The sequence below is a fragment of the Echinops telfairi genome, unplaced genomic scaffold (assembly GCF_000313985.2).
Source record: "Echinops telfairi isolate 266 unplaced genomic scaffold, ASM31398v2 ScPeMD7_7474;HRSCAF=8512, whole genome shotgun sequence".
Classification (NCBI taxonomy): Eukaryota; Metazoa; Chordata; class Mammalia; order Afrosoricida; family Tenrecidae; genus Echinops; species Echinops telfairi.
Genome location: NW_022111378.1, coordinates 2,828,755 through 2,835,180, shown reverse-complemented (window position 1 = coordinate 2,835,180; position 6,426 = coordinate 2,828,755).

The window sequence follows — 6,426 nt, the reverse complement described above, 5'->3', positions numbered from 1 at the left end:
TGAACTGAGCCCTCTGTACCACTGTGTGGACTAATTAGCTGTTATATTCCTTCATGCTGTATGTATCTATCCTCTGGTATAAGTATATGTATATATGTATGTATATATAATCATAAATGTCCTGGTTTTGTTTCTCTAGAGAACCCTGCCCAGCACAGAGAACCTATGAGACAGAATAGAACTGCCCATAAGGTTTCCAAGGAAAACTTCTGGTCTTTCTATTATTATTGAAACGCATAACCACTGTGCTATCAGAACTCCTCATGGACATTATTTACTTACACTATGCAATACACAGAGCTGGGCATCAGACAGTGTGTCTTGGCCTTGCTGGGCATCAAAGAAAACTTAAGGTGTTCTTGTGGTAAGCACTTAGCTACTACCCAAAGGGTTGGCACTTAAAACCCACAGAAGTTCCTTAACATAGAAGTCTGCTGAAAAATCAGCCATGAAAATAACTACTGAGCACATTTCTCCTCTGACTCATTGGGGATTACCATATGAGTGAGAATCACTCTATGGAAACTACTAGTGTTATTGAACTGTTTGGACAGCTAAAAAATTTGCTCTTAGCAGTAGAAATCTTTGTTCAGAAACATGAGATAGGTAAAAAGGGTCATTTATCTTGGAGCTGCCCTGAAAGAAGGGTCAAGTTAGAAACCTCAACTCAATCTGCCATCTCCTACGTATGTACGAAGATACCAAGAAATATGTGGCCTAAGGAAAACTACCAGACTGGATAATCTTGTAGTTTAATTTGTCCCTTTGATTGCTGTGAATTCAGAACCAAATTCCTGCACTGGGAAACCAAAATTTACCAAAGGCAACTCCAATAATGAAAAATAACATTATTTTAATAGACTCCTTTGAGACCTCATAATCTAGGGGTTTAACTAGCATTCTGGGTGAAGCTATGACAAAATAATAATTTATAAATTATCAAGGGTTCATAAGGGAAGGAGGAGTGGGGAGGCAGGAGGAAAATGAGGAGCTGATGCCAGGGACTTAAGTGGAGAGCAAATGTTTTGAGAATGATGAGGGAAATGAATGTACAAATGTGCTTTACATAATTGATGTATGTATGGATTGTGATAAGAGTTGTGTGAGCCCCTAATAAAATGATTAAAAAAAACAAACCTTTCGATAGAGCTTTCTATCAAAATTAGGGTTCTTGCATGACACAAGCAATTGTATTTGACTCCTCTCCTAAAATTTGGCAGCCAAACCCATCCAGAGTACTATGGAAGGAATTCCCAATGATCTCTCTATAAAGATTGTGGCCAAAAAAATTCTGTGGAGCAATTCTTCTCTTTAACAATGGAGTGTCAGGAGTTGGAACTTACTTGACATCGGTGAACTTTTTTGTTTGTTAATTTGTGTCCAAACTTGAGTTTTCTCCAAGTACTCAGGCTCTGATTCTCAATAATATTGATCCAAAGTGGAGAAGATTTCATTGACCACTTACAGTAACTCATATGGAAGAGTGCAGCTTTCTGCTCTGAAAGGGGGAATTATAAGCATTCTTGGGAAGGAAAAGTCTTGAGATGGGATTGCTAAACTCTGTCCATTTCAATCCCAATTAAGTGCTTATTAGAAGTAACTAGGACTTCTTTATCCCCCAGATTTGTAAAATATGATTTTTACAGCAGTTCTAGATTTTAGAGCATAAAGTACAGAGTTCTTCCCCTTCCCCACAGTGTCTCCTTTTTCTTCCTTGTGGCACATTTGTGACAGCCAATGAACAAATATCATGCATTATTATAACTAATGAGATGCAAACCCAAAGGTCAGCAATTCAAACCCACCTGCTGCTCCACATGAGAACGAGCAGCCTTTCTACTCCTATAAAGAGTTGCAGACTAGGAAATCCACAGGGGCAGTTTTTCCGAGTACCGGAAGGTCACTAGGAACCTGCAGCAACTGGGTGGCAGTTAGTTGAGAAGGTCTTAGTTCATGTTAGAGTCTACTCTCTGTGTTGTTCCATTCCATGGGGTTTGGCAAGCAAAGTATGACTTGAAACCCTATGAATAGAATAGTTTCATTCAGTGTTGAGTTACCCACAAGCAAGAGACATATGGGCTTACTTATAAATATGTAGTAAAAATGTTAACCTTTTTTTGGTCACATAAAAGATTATATTTGTAGGTGTTACTGGTTTCCTTCTCCCTCTCAGTATCACAGAACTTTCTACAGCATCAACGCCTCTTTCCACATTTCACAATCCCTGACCGAGATACATGGAGCTGAGCTAAGTAGTGAGCCGTTTCATGCATTCTTCACCACAATCTCATGTGAAATGGTTTATGACTGGTTAGCAAATGAGCAAAAGGAAACCACTGTTTACCTGACGTACTTGGCAATCCTCCCTGGTTTTATTGCTCCTAAAATGCCCAGTGCTTCATCTATTTCATCCCTTCTTGTCCACTGATCACCGGCAGCTATTCATCTTTTCAATTTCTCTAGTTTTACATTTCCCCAGAATGTCATATTATTAGCATTGTATCTGGCTATTTCTCTCTGACTTCGTTTGCTTAGTAATTTGTATTTAAGCCTCTTCTGTGTCATTTCTTAGCCTGATAGCTCATTACTTTAATCCATTGTATAGATTACCACAGTTTGTTTATCCATTCAAGGCCATACTCTATTTTGGTGCCATCAAGGTATAGCTGACTCATAGTGGCCCTATGTAAATAGAGCAAAATACTGCCTGGTCCTGCATGATCCTCACAAAGACTGTTGTATTTTAGCACATTGTTGCAGCCACTGTCCTCTCTTTAGCTGCCTTACTACTTTGTCAAGCACCGCATTCTTTTCCAGTCACTGGTCTCTCCTAATAACATGTTCAAACTAAGTCTCACCACCCTCACCACGGTTCTTCTCAGGACCATTCTGGCTAAACTTCTTCCAAGACAGATTTGTTTGTTCTTCTGGTCGTCAATATTCTTTATCAAAACCATAACTCCAATACATCAATTGCTCTCCAGTTTTGCTTATTTAATAGCCGACTTTCAGATGCTTATGAGAAAACTGGCAGTACCATAGCTTGGGTCATGCATACCTTAGTCTTCAAAATGACATCCTTGCTCTTCAATGAATTAGGCAGCAAATGTGTCATCCATGACAATCACTCATTTGATTTCTTGTCTCTTCCTTTGGTAAGTGTTGAGTGTGGGTTCAAGTCCAATAAAATCCTTGACAGCTTCAATTTTTTCTCATGTTATCATGATGTTGTCTGTTCCTTCAGCTGTGAAGTTTCCCTTTGCTTTACATTGTGCTGCTGTTCACAGTGAAGACAGAAGGCCTTGATCTTGCTTGATTTCACCAAGTTCTTTAAGTCCTGTTCGATTTCAGCAGGCAAGGTTGTGTCATCTGCACATCAAAGGTTGTTAATAAGACTTTCTTCGATCCTGCTGCCTTATTCTTCTTCATATAATCCAGGACTATATCTGGAACCATTTTTCTGCTATTCATAAGATTTTCATTGGACACTTCCATAGAAATAGACAGCTTATTCCTTCGTTGTTGTCTGTTTTTAGTCTAGAAACTCCACTCCACTGAAACCTGCTCACCTTGGTTGAAGCCGCTAATATTTCAAAGACCTGGGACATGGCTTCTAGAATGACCGCAACATGCTAGCCATCACCATAGGACAAACCGACAGAAAAGTGGTAGAAGGGCATCTTAGTCACTCCAAATTTTTTAGGGAAACAAGAATAAAATAAACATGCTGTAAACATACGCAGCATTTAAAATATATATATTGTAAATTTGGCGAAGGTTTACAGAGCAGACCATCCATGTTAGCATTTAACAATTTATGCACATTTTGTTTCAGTTCATGCATTGCAAGCCCTTCCATGTATGCTCACTTATCCCACTTCGTCCCAATGTTTCCTGTTTCCATATACAATTGACAGGTTATTCAACCTGTCAATCAGGTCAAGGAAGAGCTTGATGGTGCCTTCTTAGGAGTGTGACCTTCTCATAAGGATGACACTGGGAACCTCTGCTTTTCTCTCTGCCTTCACCTCCTTGCTGGTTAGCCCAGATTGCTGCCAGAGCGATTGCCATTAGATCCACATGACTTTGCACCCACCTGCATTATGTCTCATTGCATGTGGTTGCATGCGTGAGTCTGAAGTGGCACTCATGGACTAGTATCAAACTTGTGGACTTGAGTTGGACTGGGCTGGGATGCTTTCTTGGTATAAAGATCTTTCTTATACGTACGTGTGTCTCCGGATTTGTTTCTCTAGTCAACCAGGTCAAACTCATCATGGTGCCTTGGGAATGGAGTATTAGAGAAACAAATCATGATGGTGGAGATTGGAGGCTTGTCTGACCCCTGCCTCATTGTAGTTTTTCTTCTTTGGCTAGCTGAAGGCCGGATATGACCACACTGTTTACTTGTTTACTGCAAAGACATGGGGAGTGAAGGTTTTGGTTCCTAGAAGTTGTCTTTGGTTATTTCTAACTGAAATGGTGAAAATGAACATGACAAATATAAAATTTGAGCTTAGGGGATGGAAATGCTGTTTGAACTTCTCAGAGGCTGTGCTACTTAGTCAAAATGGCTGACAGAAAGCCAGGCTCTGGCTTGATGCAGCCAGAGGCCCAAAGCCATATTGCATGTGAATGGGATAGTTTAGACAACAAAGGATTAAATTTGACTGTTTTAACAATGTATTTAGGATCTGGTTGTACTAGGATTTACAAAATTTTCCCCTACTTATTGTTATTGATATAATGTGTAATATAAATGCTTGTTCAAAGTATGAATAGAGAGTTTATAATGCCTTCAGCCATTACATTGGACCTATTAAATGAGTGTAGGATATGCCTGCAAAGAAGGCTTAAAAAGGTAAACCTCTCCCACTGCCTTGAGTGTTCAGGACATTTGTCTTTGAAAAGACTTACTGAGAGAGCTATTAGTACATTATGAAGGGGCGGGGGAAAGAGTCATTTGACCATTTTGAATTTTCAACTGGAGGTTTTCTGCTGAAGCTGGAAAAATCTGGAGCCAAGAATGAAGTATCCTATCTAGGACTGAATGTTACAGGGATCCCGTGGGCAGTCTGAAATGCTTGCTAGGTGACCACCTGGAACCACTCATTGAATAGAAGTGAAAGAAACAACAATACAGAGAGGGGTTGAGTCTGGTCACTGACACACACGAACCTGATGAACAGGGACTAGAGGAGAGTGGGTTGGCTGGTCTGAAGTCTAAAGAGATGTGGGAGACCTGAGCCTATGGCATGACCTGGCCCAAGGGGGCTACGGTTGTTGAGAACTAGTGAAGAGGCCAATGGGCACCCTAGTGAAGCTAAGGGAGGCGGCCCACATTGAGTTGGCCAAACCTGGCCAGATGAAGATAAGATGACTGAGTCTGCGAATTGGTGCATATTGCTGCTGACGTTATGCATGGTGTGACTGGATTTGACTTTGCGGATGGATACATATTCACAAGGTTCCAACTGGAAGGAAGGTTCTTCACACCAAAGACTCTGCTTATCTTCTCAGAGCACTGAACTGATATAAGTTGGCAGTATAGAAATTGGATACTCAAAATGGAGTGTTGGTGGTTGGAGGGGTGATAAAGGCATGACCAGGCTAGCTTACAAACTTTCATTGGTGGGAGAATATGTTGATGGGATTATAGAATTATAATCCTATAAATTAAATTGTTAGGCATAGGTTTTTGTTTTATCACTTAGATAGTAATATGTTTAAATGAGGCTGGTGCATTTTGAGCTGTATGCATTTTTTAGTTTTATTCTGTTAGGCACAAAAATGATTTTAATATTATCCTTGTTTTAAAAATTATATATGGCCAAAGAGTTGTGTAAAGGTCTCATGTTGACAAGTGGTGTACTGTGGTAATTACATAATTTTATGTCAACTTGAAGATATGTAAAAGTATAGAGGTGTTATCCAATCTGTCAATCAGGCTACAGCCTGATGGTGCCTCCTTGTGAACATGGCCTTCTCATAAAGAGGTTTCTGGGAAGCTCCCCTTCTTCATTCTCTACCTTCACCTTCTGGTTGGCTGACCCTAAGTGCTGCCAGAGCTACCGTGATTAGATCCACATGATTTTGCACTCACCGGCCTGTGATCCTCCTGCTTCTGTATCATTGTATGTGGTTGTTGAATCTGAAGAGGGACTTCCATATTAGTATTGGCCTTATGGACTTGAGTTGGATTTGGCTGGGGTGCTTTCTTGATATACACATATTTCTATAGTGTGAGCTTTCTGTTGGCTCACTTTTCTTTGGAATGGATTCAAATGTAGATCTCTTTCAGTCAGTTGGTCAAGTAGATGTCATCCAATTTTCCTGGCATAGACGAGTGAGTGCAAAATTCTGTGGATGCCCACACCATGCACAAAAAATGAACTCAACATGGGACAAAAACCTATATAATAAACT